We start from the raw sequence: 17,584 nt of genomic DNA, 5'->3' as shown, positions 1-17,584 counted from the left end.
TAAAAATCTATTAGCCTTATTTGCTAAATAAGTTTAAAAGAATTCTTTTTCCAAATGTAAAATAAAAAGTCTAAGTAATTAAAAAACTGTGCCAGCGTTTACTTGGCAGTATGATTTCTTTCTTAGTAATATATAAAACGAAGAATCTCACAACTGATGCATGTTAGATTCAATTAAATTATGGTACATCCCAAATGAAATCACTTGTCAAGGTAGTGATAAGTCAGGTAAGGTGCCCACTGTAGATTAGGACAAGTATCCTGCTTACAAATCAGCTGTGTAAACTTACTTAACATAAATCAATTCAGTGTGCTTTAAAAAAGTACGTGGACCTACTTGGCTAACAAACAGACCTGTAGAGACTACAACTATAAGATTTTATTGTAACACAAAATATCTTGAAGGAGTGTTTTTACCACCATTTTAAACTCCACATAGCCAAATGTTTTATATTCAAACCCTCAAACCCTTATGGACTTTGGACTTTGACCACTGGAAAACAGCTCTGAATTAATAAAGCAGGTCCAGATTTGAACCAGACTGAATTTATAAAGCAAGCGAATCTCAATTAAAAACTGAATTATTTGTGATATTTGTGAAAATACTAAAATCATTCTTAGAGATTTAATATTCTTTTCCCCTTTAAGTTACTACAAGGCTACACAGGTCGTGGAAATACAAACTCCAGGGGCGCCATTACCACAAAGGATGCAAATGGAGCCCCTAGAGTTGTGTTGTGCAGGCAGTGGTCTTGAGCTACAGAAGCCCTGGATGCAGGCAGCACCTGAAGAACATCGAGCAAGGAAATCTCTATCACTCATTCCACCTATAAACCTTTATGTAGAGACAAAATACCATACGGCAAAAACATTAAAAGCGCAGAAGTTTTTTTAATGCCTTGAGCTGGGAGCCTGACCACCATTTGCTACTTCCTATGGTAAGAGTTTTCTGGAGAACTCTTAAGAACCTAGAATAATAATCCAAGCAATTTAATTATCAACTAAAGAGACCTACGTTACTCAGAATGGTGTTCTGCTCATTCTCCGTTATGAATTAAAGCAGGAAATCTATGAGCTATGACTGAAGAAATCTAAACATTTGAAGTACTGTAACTTCTAATCCTGAATTCCCCACCCCAGATTGCTCCTTCCAAATCAATTTAAATGAGCCTAGTTCTAATGTATTTATTTATATGTACTGGAGGGATTGTCTTACACGATGTCTTTGAATTATAAATTATTTGGAATGGAAAGTGGGACTTATTTCTCAATTGCCCTTTCTAAGGATGCAGTGAGGTTTCAAAATGAGCATAGGCTTTGCCGTCATTTAAACCCCACCAAGCTAAATGTTGTCAACTCAAACCCCCAGCAGACTTGTGACCAATTAGAAAACAGCTCTGAATTTTTATAGCAAATCAGGATTTGAGCCAGACTCTGGAGGCTGTGCTCCCACCATGCTCTTCTGCCTCTTTAGACTGCCTTTTCTTGAAACTATTTATTTCCTTTTCCTCCACGACCAGCAATATACTGATATATTTTTCCTATCTTCACTTCCTTCCTATTTAGTCACCATTCCCCAAAAGCTTCTCTCCTTTACTAACTTCCCTCAGCATACTCATGGTTTATTTAACTATAAATTCTGTGTAGATACTGTCTTGAGTCTTACTTACAATGGTGTTCTCTACCGACATTTCAGGTAGAACTCTGCCTGCTGAATCATGGGGGATCTAACATAGAACATGCAGTGGAGGTGCTGTCATAGCAAGAGCAACCAAAAATTCTTCCACAGATTTCTGAACTGTCCCCCACCCCTGCTGTGAATTACATATTTGACTTTTTTCTCCCATGACCTATGTGGCTTTCCAGCAGCCTGCTCCTCCCAGATATCCATCTAACAACAACTGATCAAGGTACCACTGTTTTCACCATCTACTGGTCAGCTAGGCTCAAAAGCCTAGTCATCAGAAATTCATTCCTCTTCTCTATCCCTCATATCCAATCATTTTGCCTGAAATTTGGTCAATTCCTCCTTCAAGATTCCTTCTGCATTCTCCTTTCATTATAGCCAAACATCTGTTAACTCATGTCTGGATTATTACAATAAAATTCTAACCTGCTTCCCTGACTCAGCCTCTAATTACATCCAATAAGATCAATCTTTCTAAAGCACTGTTCTGGTCATGCCTACCCTTCTTTATAACAGTCACTAAACCTACTGTGTATGGTCAAAAATCCTCATATTTTCAGCTCCCCATCAATCTGACAATCTGCACCTTCTCAACTCAATCTCCCACTGTTTCACCTCCAAACTCAAAGCCAAATGATAACTTTCTACTTCTCTACTGCATTCTTCTTCTGTGGTTCTGGCTCATGCCATTCCCTTACCCCAGAAGGCCCACCCTCCCTCCTTTACAGTGGCTTATACAAAACCAAGGATCCATTCAAATAAACACTCCATAAAATATATCCCAAAGTAGAAGAAGGAAAATCTAAACAAAGGATGCAGAAATGGAATGGAATCTATAGCCTGCAATACTGGCAGTGGGGTACTTTTTGAATCTGTATAGAAAAGCTTTAAAGGAAAGAGAAGATGGAAAAGAATCAAATTTGGGAGGAAGGACACACCATTTTGGACAAAAAGAATGTGAGGTGCCTGAGGAGCCATCCAAAAGACCATAATATACATACACCTTGAACTCCAGTGTAGAGTCAGGATAAGAGACATAGATTTGGAAGTAAATCTACAGAATTGAAACCAAAAATTGAATGAAACTATCCCAAAGCAGGAATCAAGAAGGGACAAGCTCAAGAGACAAGAACAAAGCCTCAGCAAACACTGTGCAGGAGGATACGGGAAGGAAAAAAAGACCATGTAGTTAGGTATCTCTAGCCCTAACCTTTCACCTAAAATCAAATTCATTGACTCTAGCTTTCTCCACATTCACTTTATCTGAAGCAGAAAGGAGAAAGAGCTAGGTTCTTTTTGGGGAGATTATCCATTTGCTCAATAAGGCTAAAAACTAAAGTGAAGTTTGGTAAAGCAATGGTCATATCACAGAAGTCTTTGTATTTTATATCTCAAGAGTAGTGAAAGGCTATGAAACGATTTATGCAAGAAAGTGTCCAGGATGAAATCTGCACTGTAGAAAGATCATTCAGGATGCCAGGAAGAGAATGAATCAGTAAGAGCTAAAGAGAAAGGAGGGGTGTTAGAAATCCAACAGATTGTATGGATCTACATACCAGTAGAGAAGAGAGAGCAGTAATGATAATAAGTATATTCACTGACATGAAAAAATGTCAACAGTATGTTAAGTGTTCAAGACAGGTTATAGAATACAGAGAATATAATTATATTAAACACATTTTAAAATACATTCTTAGTGGGTACAAACAGATATGCCCACAGATGTTCATATTCTTAATGGTGGAATTATGAGTAATTCTTTTCCTAGTAAGTTACTAATTTGTGTTAACAAAGATAGCACTGGCAAAGAAAAAAAATGGACAAATTCAGAAGTTTCAAATACTGAAGTCAAAAAAGAGAAAGACTGAAAAATCTTCATTAACTCCCACAGTGAAGTCATTGGTGACTTGAAGAGTACAGTTATAGAAGTGTGGTGAGGGACTGGCTAGAGCCAGATTTCAGTGGTTGGGACGTGAGGAAAGGAAGACTACAAATGCAGTCAACTTTTTCTAGAATCTTAGCTGCAAAAAGGTGAAGAGAAATGAAGCAGAGTAGAAAGAAAATTTCCCCTTTTATTTTAGACGAAAATATCCTAATGGAAAAGTACTAATAGAATTAAAAAGTAAAGAAACAATTTAGCAAAAATATGATAGAAATGAAGCTCTGAGAAGGCACGGTGGATGGGGCTTCAGAGAACACATGGAAAAAAAAACTATGCCTATCCACTTGTGACAAGAGCAGAGTATGTCCAAATGACTTAAGATACGTGCAAATTTATTTTTGTGGGGTTTTCTTTGGGGAGGTGGAGAGGAATAGTAAGCTGTGGGGAATTCACATTGATGGCCTCAATTTTCTCAAATAAGTAGGCAAATGACAGAGCAGACGACAGGGTAAGGTTTGAGTAGAATGAAGAAAAGTTAGCTGCTGTGATCTACAATAGTATTGCTTTTTAAAAAAATAAACTTTATTTAGGAATAATTATGGATTTACAGAAATGTTACAAAGACATTACAGAAAGTTCCCTCAGTTTCCCCAATATAAACAACTTACATTACCACAGTACATTTGTCAAAACTAAGACACCAACATTGGTACACCACTAGTAACTAAACTCGGATTTAACCAGTTTTTCCAACAATGTCCTTGTTCTGTTCCAGGATCTAATCCAGGACACCACACTGCAGCTAGCTACACTAGTTCTGAAGGCCCAATCAAGATGGAGATGGCACCTATCTGCATGGTTGTGGGCTTCTTTCTCCAGCTTAGCAGCCTGGGTAGAGGGCAGAGAGAGCTGACAACAGGACTGAACCTGGGTTAGGATTTTGTTAACACAGTAAACGGAAGAAAAAGAGGGCAAAGTGGAGGATGCTGGCAAAAGTGTGACTGAAGCACAGTGAGGAAGGAAGTAAAAACAGAAGACAGTTTACAAATTTGAGATGTTGGTAATGTCAAAAAGCAAGTATAGTAGGAATAAAAATGAAAGCACTAGACAAATTAGAGATGGAGGTAAGTCAAGGAACCAGGAGCCTGGGAAGATTGGATCAGTCATCCTATGGACTCTGAAGTAACTTCCGGATAATGGCAGAGAGAATAAAGAAGAAAATGAGGGATGATGCCACAGGGTCTATATCTGATAACGAGGGGAACAGATAGTTGTATTGTCAGACAGCATGAACTTCAGAGGAAAAGAGATTTTGCAAAAAGGAGTAGGAACAATGGCTAAAGTGACTATACCTAATCTATCATCTAAGCCAGAAAATGTTTGTGCGAAAAGAGATATTAATAATTACATAGAGACAACAGGAGCATTTCAGGTTGAATGGTCATCTGAGTAAAGAAACAGAACAGGCACGTGAATGGAAGAGGACGAAGATCCTGATGCTGTCTGCTGATTCACCTACCACTGTGCAGGAAAACAGTATTGATAACCTCAGAGGGATAAAGGGAAGGTAAAATTATCAGGGCAAGATGGGCTTCAGTTACCTTAACAACACTGAAAAACATCCTTTGAATAGTTTAACACATGGAGAGGTAATAACACTCTCAACCTCCCTACTTCGGCCTCTACTCTCCTTTGGCTACTCCAATTCTAAGGATAAGGACCTCAGAGAAAGGTCTACCCTCAAATTTTAAATAGAGTTGACTTAAAAATAGCTGAGAGAATATTTCTACATACCTGCTATTTCAGACCTTGTCCATTATTCAAAATTCCTTGTAAGTGAATTCAAGTAATATATTGCTTCTGCAGTTAATACCAGAAAGTTGGTCTTCGATAAAATGCATCCTGTGCCTGACAATGAACTTTATTTAATCTGGCCTTTTTGTCAACTTTTTAAAAACTCTAAGCTAAATCACTCCTCACTAGCAATTATTTCATCTCTGATTACTAGTATATAATTATTTTTCTTTTTTTCTGTATATTTTTCTAGTTTTCCTGACATCCTCAGCTCCTCTTTGGGACCTCGTCTATCACTCTGTGTGTACGTGAATACATGTTCAAGGGTGAAGAAAGAGAAGAAATCAACCTAGCCTTTTCTTACTGCTGGGTTTGCAACAAAGAAAAGGGAGACCCTGGCCTCAAACAACCTGGCACTGTGTTGAGGAGTCAGATGTCTTCTGGGCACACGCAATCACTATCAATATGAGTGAGCTACGGATCTACGTATTAAGTTCTGTCTGGACAAAGACAGCCAGGAGAAGCCAAAGCAGAATCAAAATCCGGCATAATGGCTAATTATGAAAGTTTTACTCTGAAAGTGTTCCCAATATTGCTTCCCAGGAGAAGTCTTAATATACTGATTAGCTACCACTATTATACTAACAATTCAAAACACATACTCCTTTGAAAACCCCCTGAATCTTTCTTATAAACAGTATCTACTACTGCAAATCTCCCTTACCTGGGTATGTAAAAATTACCCAGAAAAAAACTATGGCAAACCTGGAATGAAGTCCAACCGGTACCATGCATGTTGTCTGTCAAAAGACTAACACAGAATGAACACCAAGGAACCTGCATCTGCCTCCACCTTCCCAACCTCTATTTTCCCAAAAGTAGAAAAAAGAGCTACTCCTCTAGCACTCTTCACATGTACCAAATAAATAGTTCTGTGCCCATTACAGCAGCTATTTTTATCTTAGCCAAATCTGGATTAAGGTAACACAAAACTGGGGAATTCCCTGGCGGTCCAGGGGTCAGGACCCTGCTCTTTCACTGTTGAGGATGAGGGTTCAATCCCTGGTCGGGGAACTAAGATCCCACAAGCCGTGGGGTGCAGCACACACCCCCAACAACAACAGCAAAAAGATAACACAAAATTAATAACTCCATTCCTGCAAATTAGTTCAACCACTTCAAAAAAGTTTGGCAGTATCTGTTACATCTAAACATACACCTATCCAGCGATCGCACAATCCACTGCTAGACATACATGCAAGGAAAATTTCTACTAAGAGTATAAGATATTCATAGTAGCTTTATTCATAACTAACAAAACCTGACATTTGGCTATTATGTTTATCAACACAAATGTCCATCAACAGATGAATGAATAAACAAATATAGGGGAGCTTCAAGGTTGGTGAAGGTGTGGAAACGATGGCACACCAAAGAGCTGTGAAGCTCTGCATTCCTTCCCACATACCTTGCCCTATGCATCTCTTCCATCTGGCTGTTACTGAGTTAGGTAACATCATTAATAATGAGACAAACTGACACCATGTGTTTCCTGATGTGATACACTTAGAAAGACACAGCATCACTTACGTTATATTCCTAACAATAATGCATAAACTGAAATTAATCTTGAAAAAAAATCAGATAAGCCCAAATTGATAGACATAAAATCAATCAACCACAGTCACCAAAAATACCAATGTCATAAAAGACAAAGGCTGAAGAACCATCCCAAATTAAGGGAGACTACAGAGATATAAAAACTAAGTGCAAGAGCTTCCCTGGTGGCGCAGTGGTTGAGAATCTGCCTGCCAATGCAGGGGACATGGGTTCAAGCCCCGGTCTGGGAAGATCCCACATGCCGCGGAGCAACTGGGCCCGTGAGCCACAATTGCTGAGCCTGCGCATCTGGAGCCTGTGCTCCGCAACAAGAGAGGCCGCGATAGTGAGAGGCCTGCGCACCGCAATGAAGAGTGGCCCCCGCTTGCCACAACTAGAGAAAGCCCTCGCACAGAAAACGAAGACCCAACACAGCCATAAATAAATAAATAAATTACTTTAAAAAAATTAAAAAAAAAAAACTAAGTGCAAGTATGATTCTTAACTCCATCCTGAACCAGCAAAGAATATGCTATAAGACACATTAAAGAGACAAATAGAATAATTTGAATAGGAGCTATGGATTAGACAATGGTATTGTATCAATGTTACTTTTTTATGATTCTGAAATTTTTACTGTAATTATGCAGAACAATGTTCTTATTCTTACAAGATAACACTGAAATATTTAGAGGAAAAGGAGCATGAGGTCTGTAATGAACTCTCAAATGGAACAGAAAAAAATTACATAAATTTAAAATTATATTAAAAATTAAATACATACATATGTGCATATAAGGAGACAAGAAAAAAATGAAAGATAAAGTAAATACGAGGAAATGTTAAAAACTGGTGACCAGGGAATTCCCTGGCGGCCCAGTGGTTAGGACTCTGTGCTTCCACTGCAGGGGGCACAGGTTCAATCCCTCGTCGGGGAACTAAGATCCAGCATGCCGCATGGCCAAAAAAAAAAAAAAACTAGTGACCAAACTGGGTGAAGGGCATATGGAAAGTCTAAGTAATTTTTTGCAACTTTTCTGTAAGTTTGAAATTATTTCAAAATAAAATTTTTTTTAATTGTAGTATATTTATACAACAAAATACTCACCAAAAAGAAGAAAAGAACCAACTACTGATAACTGCAACAATATTGCATGAATCTCAGACATTGTATCCAGTGAAAGAAGCCAGTCACCAAAGAATATATACTATATGACTCCTATAATGTTCAACAGGTAAAATAATCTATTTTGACATACGTCAGAATACTGCTCACCATGGAAGTAGGGACTACTGACTGGGAAGAAGACGACGGAATCTTTTGGGGTGCTAGAAATGCTCACTATCTTGATTTAGGTGGTGACTACAGAACTATATGCACATGTAAAAAATTTTCCGAGGACTCACCTGGTGGTCCAGTGGTAAAGAATCCGCCTTACAATGCGGGGACACGGGTTTGATCCCTGGTCAGGGAACTAAGATCCCACATGCTGCAGGGCAACTAAGCCCGCGTGCCACAACTACTGAGCTCACACACTGCAAACTACAGAGCCCACGCGCCCTGGAACCCACTCGCCACAACTAGAGAAGAGAAAACCCGCACGCCACAACTAGAGAGAAGCCCGCGTGTCACAACGAAGATCCCGCACACCGCAACTAAGACCTGATGCAGCCAAAAATAAATTTAATAAATAAATAAATAATAAATATTTAAAAAAGAATTTTCCAACTATACACTTCAGATTTGTGCATATTTACTATATCTTATACCTCAATTTTAAAAAGGTTAAAATAAACCATAAATGATTTAGCTAGGGGGAAAAAAAACAAGTACAATTAAAAATATTTTAATAGACATGAAGCAGAACTATTTTAAATGCAAATCTTCTGATAACAAATATTAAAATTCACTCCCTACTTAAATTTCTGTCATTAAAAAATTTTTGTACCGCTATCTCGATAAAATAATCTGTAAATCTGTCGACTCTTTTAAGACCATAAACAAGTCCACATTCAAATGAACCAAGACTCAGTCACTAGGCTAAAATACGTAGGTCTCAGATGCACTTTTTTCAAACTTCAGAAAAAGGCTAAGTGAAACAATGAAAAGAAAAGGTCCAACCATGAGAGGGGAACCACATATACCACATCACTTATAAGTGTATAAGACTGTAAGCAATCTTGTAAAAACAGCACATTCACTCAACAGACTACAGGTACAATAATGTCTGCACACAAGAGTATAATTATACATACAGTCAACCCTTGGTACGCGAGGGGGACTGCTTCCAAGACCCTCTGTGGATACCAAAATCCAGGGATGCTCAAATCCTTTACACTCGGCCTTCCACATCCAAGAATATGGAACCCATCTATACAGAGGGCCAACTATATGTCATAAATAGACAAAGAGAACATAAAAATAAATGTTCATGAGGTGGGATTAATGATTTTTTTCTATTTCCATAATTTGCAGTAATATTCTTCAATTACTTTTATAACAATGTGTATCTTAACACCCACAAGAAGCGTTTGCCTCCCCTGTTTGAAATACTTTTACAGCCCAAACATAAATGTCAAAGAAAGTTAATTTCTTTTGAACATTAACCCGGTTTAAAAAAACAATTTTAAGGTACAAAAATAAAAGGAAATTCTCCTCCCATCTATTATAGCAGAAAACACATTTTCCTTCTGCACCCATCTGTATGACAATACCAGATCTCTTCATTTTTAAACATGCAAACTTTTAAAAATAATTTTTAAAATACGATCTGTTAACATATCTACTGATGATAAAACTTCATGAAACAAAATTAGGCTTCCATTATTCACTTTATTACTAAACATTTATCTTAAAGAACTGACAAAGAACTCCCCTCCCTCCCCAGGAAGCCAGAATTGTCTACATCTATCTGGATCGCACATTTTTACATGAAACTTTGCAAAATACTATTTATTTCTATGTTAATTATCCTTTTCATGGAATATCTTCAAAAAAATTATAGATGCTCTGTTAGCTTTTCTCCTCATCCTAAAAAGAATTTAAATTCCTAATTTACAGTGTTGAAATAAACACTGCAATCCAGAACAGTCTGAATCACTACCCATTGCCATGAAACTAAGGTCAGCTTTATTCCTAACAGCCCCAAAGCAAGATAAATGGATAAACACATATTATAATGACCATACCTTGGAATATCCTCATCAATAAAAACACCTAATTACTGACACATGCAGCAACATGGATGTATCACAAATATTACGCTGAGCAAAAGCAGCCAGACCAAAAAGAACACATACTGAATGATTCCATTTACATAAAACTGTAGAGGAGGCAAAATTATCTATAGTCACAGAAAACAAATCAGTGGTGGGAGAGGGGAAATGACTGCAAAAAAGAAGGAGGAAAGTTCTGGGAGTGATGAAAATGTTACCTATCTTGACTGTGGTTATGGTCCCATAAGTATATACACTTGTCAAAACTCATCAAGATGTACACTTAATACAAGTATACTTAAAATGAAGGCATTTTATTGTATATAAATTAAACCTCAGAAAGTTAATTTTTAAAAAGACTAAGCTTACTAAAAGTAGACTGCCTCCCTCAAAAAGCAATGCATTTCAAGACTAACATTTTATATTTCTTTTATGTTAAACTGCCTTTCTTTAAATCTATTAAAATAGATGTTAAATAAAGTTCTGGATAATATTTAAAACTGAGAAACACTCTCTAGAACTGTGCCATCTTATATAGTACCCATTAACCACATGTGGCTATATCAAGTTAAATTAATTAAAATTTAAAATCTAGTTCCTCGTGGGGGAGGGAGGAGAGTAACTTTACAGTGGACAAACCTGACAAAGCATGAAAGTCAACCAAGTATCAAAGTTAATGTTAACAGTGATAATCAGTTAATATTAACGGTTATAAATCAGTATATGCTCTTGATATGATGTGATAAAAATGGCACTTTACCTCTGTGGTCTTCCTCCCAAAAACGCATGACCCATAACCAGGAGAAAAACATCACACAAATTCCAACAGAGAAGCATTCTACAGAATGCTTAACCAATACTCCTCAAAACTGTCAAGATTGTTAAAAACAGGGAAGTCTGAGAAACTATGACAGCCAAGAGGAGCCTATGGATACCTGACTAAATGTAATGGGATGTCCTGGATGGGATCCTGACATAGAAAAATAAACTCAGGAAAACTAAGGAAATCTGAATAAACTATGGACTTAGTTAATAAGCAATACTGGCTAACTAACTGTAACAAATGGACAACAGTAATGTAGAACGTTAACAGTACAAAACCTCGGTGTGGTATGCATGGGAGCTCTCTGTACCATCTTCTCAATTTCTCTGTGAATCTAAAACTGTTCTTAAAAATAAAAATAAGAGGACTTGAGTTGTAATAAAAAAGTAAAGGATTTTTACATTTTAAAAAATGCGATTCCCTCAGTCACACTAACCACATGTCAAGCGCTCCACAGTCACACGTGGCTAGTGGCTACAGTATTTGACAGTGCAGATTTATAGAACATTTCCATCATAGCAGAAAATTCTGTGGGACAGCGCTGGTGTAGGAGACTATTTTTATGGGACCATTTTAGAAGAGTATTTTATAACTGATTGCAACTTATGAATATATCTGTATCTACCCAGAATTTAAAACCCTCACTGAAATCTAAAAATCCTCAATGATATGTTTATTCCAGTTTCTATTTCAAACAACTACTTTTTTTTGAAAACTCTTTTTAAAAGTAATATCAATATATATAAATGTAATACTGAAAAATGTTCCACTCCCCAGAGCAGCAATTCTCCGAAACACTTTCAAGATATCCAAGACGGCAGAACTGTTAATACTAAGATATGCTTTGCATTTTTCACTATGTTGGCACTGCACTAATCATGGGTAAAACTGCTGGCACCTTAGCATCATGCAAATTAATGGCATCAAACTACAGTAGTCTTCACTGCCATGTGCCATATATTCACAAGAGAGGAAAAAAAGCCAGGTTTACTTAAGAATGCCCTTGATAAAGCAGTAAAAACTATTAATTTTTATTAATCTTGGTCCCTGTGTACACAGCTTTCTAATATTCTTAACGTGATGAAACGAGAAGTACACATAAAGCACTTCAGCTGCATACCAAAGTCTCAAAGAAAAGCATTTACGTGACGGCTTTGAGTTGCAAACTCAACTAACTGCTTCTGCTCATGAAACATCATATTGACTTGAAAGAGCTGACACACAAATAAAATTATCCAGACCTGGGTATACAGCAGACCTTTTTTTCAAAAATGAATGAAACAAGACTGTCACTTTAAGGAAAACAACTGATAGTACTTGTTGCCAATTATAAAACTTGAGCTTTCAAGCAAAAGTTAAAATTTTAGAAAACTTCTATTCATTACCATGAGCTTGACGAGTTTTTCTAGTACTTATACTTTCCAATAAGTAATGGCTTTTCTGATGGGTGTTGATATTAATGAATGTGTTTTTTGATACTGTATAATATAAAATATCCATTTAATGCACAAGATAGACCAATAGATTTTAATGTAATAGAATATAAAAGTGCATTGATATAATTCAAATTTCACATTGCAACTAACCTTTATAAACTACTACTTGTCGAATTTTAGTGTAATATCAAAGAAAATCTGCAATTATCTGAAAAAGCTCTTAAAATATTCCTCCCTTTTCCAACTACATACACATCTCTGTGAGGATAAATCTCCTGCACAGACTTCAACTAATACAATAAACAGCAACGGGTTGAATGCAGAACCAGCTGTGAGAATCCAGCTGCCTTCTGCAAAGCAAGACATAAAAAGCAATTTGTGAAAAGGTAAAACAGTGTCACTCTTCTCAGCAAATTTTTTTAGAAATGTTTTAGAAAATAGGTATTTTTCACTAAAAATATATTTATGTTAACATGTAAAGAAACTATTGCTATTTTTAAATAAATTAATAAATTATTTTAAATTTCTCAATATCATAAAGATAGATATAACTGAAAAACCAAAAGCTCTTTGGGGTCCTCTAACTCTTAAGAAGGTAAAGGAGTCCTAAGATAAAAAGTTGAGAACATCTATCTCAGAGAAAGAGGAAAAAATGACAAATAAAAGAAATACATAAATTAACTTAAAACGAACAAACATACATACCCTGGAAAGCATATCAAGAGGCATAAAATATCCCTGACAACAAGAACACCAAGATCCAAATATGACACTTATTCAAAGAATATCTAGGGTTTTAAAAATGCATCTTTTCCAAGGACAGAGAAACTTTCCACATTTTGAAATTTACTTATATGATTTCTTGACTACCTCTACCACTAGGCTGTAAGTCCCATGAAGATAGGTGTCTTGCTCATCACTATGGCTAGCCCAGCACCTGGAAAGAAGCAGGTATTCAAATATTTGTTGGATTGAAAACAAAACAAAAAAAAAGACAGAAGACTTAAAAACAGAACCCACCAAGGCCTCTATTCAAATTCTAAAGATGACATTTTACAATCAAAATGTGTCTATTTACATAGCAATAACAATCGTAACCGCTACCATTTATTGAAGGCCTATTTACTATGTGCCAGGCATTGTATTGGGCATTTTACTTTTAATTCCCAAATCACCATGGGATATACTTTACAGTAAGGAAAATAAGCCTCCAAGAGGTTAACTTATTTATCTAAAGTTACAGGTAGTAAGTGATAGAAAATTAAACCCACATTTCTCTGCTTAATAGCCACAAGCTTTTTCTCTACATACTGACATAGTGCTCAAAACTGCTTGGTTACCTTTTTTTCTCCCCCATTTCCTTGCGATTTTCAGGGGAATTCCTTTTTCTCCTTTTTCCAATCTCCTTCTCTTTTCCACTATCCTCCAACTTCTACCCCTCTGCATCACTCAATTAAGCAATACAGTGAGCCCTCTGGTTGAGGAAGAGTATATCTTCTCATAACACACTATCAGAAACTTCATTAACAATGACAAAAGTAGTATGAAAGATTAAATAAAGAGTGTCAGATTCCAGAACATGAATTAAGGCTCTCTGACCCACTGATCTTGCAAGATGGCTTCATCCAGTTACTCAACTGGCCACGGTTTGGGTAACAACATCTGAATTCCCAAGGGGCTAACCATGAAATCTGGAGGTAACCATCTCTTCAAGGACTGAGCCATGATTTGCCAATTATTAAGTACCAAGACAGTACCTCTGCCAATTCTCTGTCAGTCTCTGCAAGCAAAGGACCAATACTGAAGTGGCCAGAGCTCCCAAGACTTCCTCCAGGTTCAGGACAACTAGAATAAAAGGAGCTTTGTTCCCAAAGAACATACTGGCCACAATATCACTACAAGAAAAAGCTATTACTGTTACTGCCATTCTCCCCACTGCTTCTGAACAATATATAAATGTTTCTCTTTTTTTCCCCCTTTTGGTGAAAGGAGAATAAAATTAGCAACCACTTAACTATTCAAGGAAAAATTACAATGCCATAAACATTACCATATCATTTGATAATCTCACCACAAGCCAATCTTTTCCAGAGAGGGATGCCCAGAGCCTGTGAAAGTTTTCCACTGATTATGTGGAAATCTTTTTAAGCCTCACAAAGCCCTACCTACGTATGCTTTACCTCAACATCCAGATTAAAGAATATGTACAATATGAGAAAGGACTCTTCTACCTTAAAAATGAATTTAGCTGCAATCTGCTAAAGAAACCTTGGCTGGAAAAAAAAAAAAAATCATAGGAGGTCACATCTGTGGTCTGTCATTCCATACATCATTCTATAATAGATCACTTTGATTAGTAATTCCTATGCTTTGCATCAAAATCTAGGTACACTGATATACTAACATAACAAGATGTGAGTTATAAAAAATGACTTAAGCAATTAGATGCTACCAAGTGCATACAAGCTACAAACAAAAATAAAGAGAACTTCAAAATGCTCCATTAAAAAAAAAAGTTTGCGGGGCTTCCCTGGTGGCGCAGTGGTTAAGAATCCACCTGCCAATGCAGGTGACAAGGGTTCAAGCCCTGGTCTGGGAAGTTCCCACATGCCGCGGAGCAACGAAGCCTGTGCGCCACAACTACTGAGCCTGTGCTCTAGAGCCCACGAGCCACAACTACGGAAGCCCGCGTGCCTAGAGCCTATGCTCCACTACAAGAAAAGCCAACGCAATGAGAAGCCCACGCACCGCAACGAAGAGTAGCCCCCGCTTGCCGCAACTAGAGAAAGCACGCACCCAGCAAGGAAGACCCAGTGCAGCCAAAAATAAATTAATTTTTTAAAAAAAGTTTGCTTCAATACTACCTAATAATTCTAGTATACAAAAACATGTAATACAAAAGTTTATACTGTCTCCCTGATCCTCTCCCAAAAGTGAAAGTCCCTGCTACCACTCAAATAATGTGAATATAGATTCATATATAGAAGTCCTACCCTTCAAATTCTCTATGGCTTCCTCATAATCAAGTGTTACTTAATACTGTAAAAAGTACACAGAAATTAAAATTTATAATAGCAATCAATGAAAAATAAATAAACAATGAATTTTTCCACAAACTAAGCATCTTATTTGCTTATGTTCATTTACTAAACCTTTACCCTAGATGGTCCTCTGAACCCCCAAATCAAGAAGTTTTGTTAAACACTGCACTAGGAAGTTCCAAGAATACTTGGTGAGACCTACTAGGCCTCATTCACCGAAAAGATACACATATATTTTAACTCTTCAGGACACGTAAATTGAAACTGACAAGATATATACAGGAATTTTTCTAGGAAAAGAAAAAACATCTAGAAGCTTCTGTGGGATTCTGCCTCAAAAAGGCTACATTCCCCCTTCTCTGAGACCTGCCCCCACTCTTAGGAGTGGGACCTTTCAAGACCCCAACCCCATGGCCACACTAATTGGACCAATAATGGAAATTTGCACCAAGTTCAACCAATCAAATTTTCTCTCCCAGGAATCTGAAGTGGGGACACTGAGCTAGTAACCAGTTGGCTAGTGGCACTAGAGCTTGAGTTTATATGTGGCTCCAAGAATGAAGTGGCAATTTTCTTCTGTTTTTGTTAAAGCAGAAAAGACCAGAGTGTGCAAAGACAACTAAAGCAAGATATAAAGAGACAAGAGATGACACCTACTAGCCAGCAAGGAGAAAAGTGCTCTCTGGACCACCATGTCTCCTGAATGCTTCCCAGTTTCCGGTTCATGTCCTTCATGAAGCCAGCTGCTCTTGGGTGCCTTAAGGTACCTCCTTACCCTTCCCCTCAAAGCACTCCTCTTCCTGTTTCATGCCATCAAAAAATCATTATGACAATTTAAGACACAAATTCACACCAGGATCAATGCAGAAAAGGTATGATTATTCTCACGGTTCATAAGGAATCTGAGTGGTACCAGAGAAGTTGTTTCTATCTACTATCTATAACTTCAGGAGAAACAATAGGACAAAAATAACCGGAGCCCTAAAAGCAAAAATTATCTGTTTGCATAAGCCCTCAGGCTTTGTGCTTCCCTTCAAAACTCACCTGTTCAAAAGTTCTGCTGGTTCACAGCAGGAGGTTTGAGCAGACTTTATTCAGGTCCTTTTAACACTGTAAATAATAGAAGTATTAAAATAAATAACTCAGCAATCTCTTAGGAAACGTTAGAAACGTAATTTTTATCATGAATATGTTTTACAAGAAATGGATTCCAAACCTGGTTAAAATAGTAGAATCACCTGATATGCTTATAATCTAGATACCCTGTCCTAACATCTAAAGAGTCTCTCTCAGTAGCTCTGGAATGGGACTGAAAAATATATTTTTTTTAACCAAAGTTCTAAGTGATTCTGATGAAGCTAACAAATGAGCACCACCATAGGGTTTCAGGAAACGATTATTTGGGGTTTTCATCCAACACTGCGTTTCAGGGATTTGGTATTAACTTTTTTTAACATATCTGATAGAAAAATGACAGCTAGCAAGATGGCAATACAGCATGTATCCTATGCAAATAATCAATGAGCCCCAAGATGTATGACCACTGCCAAAACGTCCAAGGAGCAAAGCTCCAGATGTGCTTTCAGCTGCAAAATCACAACCTTCTTTTAATGCTCTGATGAGACAATATCTTAAAAATCCACAAGATGGTGATATTTCAAGCGACAAGGAGTGGACTGAAACAACAGCTCTAAGTGATTTCTTAGCTAAAATCAAATGATGCTTTGAAGGCTGCTACTAAAAAGTCAAAGAACATAACTAAAAATTAAAGTTGACAATTTTACTAACAGCAAGAAAGCAACTTGAAAAAGCCACTTCCACCTCTGATTTAATTTTGCAAAAAAGTAGCCATGTTACAATGTCCAAAAGGTCACCCAACTTTAGCCACTGCACTCTACTTTTTTTTTGGGGGGGTGGGGGCTGCGTTGGGTCTTCGTTGCTGCTCGTGGGCTTTCTCTAGTTGCGGCGAGCACAGGCTCTAGGCTCGCGGGCTCTAGAGCACAGGCTCAGTAGTTGTGGCACGTGGGCTTAGTTGCTCTGCAGCAGATAGGATCTTCCCGGACCAGGGCTCGAACCCATGTCCCCAAGCATTGGCAGGCGGATTCCT

The 17,584-nt window shown here is 37.3% G+C and overlaps 1 protein-coding gene across 6 annotated transcripts in view; it reads right to left on the bottom strand.

Moving 5' to 3' along the window:
• Positions 1 to 17,584, bottom strand: part of GIGYF2 (GRB10 interacting GYF protein 2) — a 126,689-nt gene that overhangs the window by 104,465 nt on the left and 4,640 nt on the right. For 2 of the 6 annotated variants that reach the window (XR_009700791.1, XM_061188580.1), the window contains exon 2: positions 16,522 to 16,587. The exons of 3 other annotated variants lie outside the window; for them this stretch is intronic. The gene's annotated coding sequence lies outside the window, so the exon portion shown is untranslated. Of the gene's footprint in view, positions 1 to 13,306; positions 13,376 to 16,521; positions 16,588 to 17,584 lie in introns of those variants that run through there. One more of the 6 variants, XM_061188594.1, reaches the window with a different exon arrangement.

The sequence above is a fragment of the Eubalaena glacialis genome, chromosome 1 (assembly GCF_028564815.1).
Source record: "Eubalaena glacialis isolate mEubGla1 chromosome 1, mEubGla1.1.hap2.+ XY, whole genome shotgun sequence".
Lineage (NCBI taxonomy): Eukaryota > Metazoa > Chordata > Mammalia > Artiodactyla > Balaenidae > Eubalaena > Eubalaena glacialis.
This window is presented reverse-complemented; position numbering and strand designations above follow the sequence as displayed.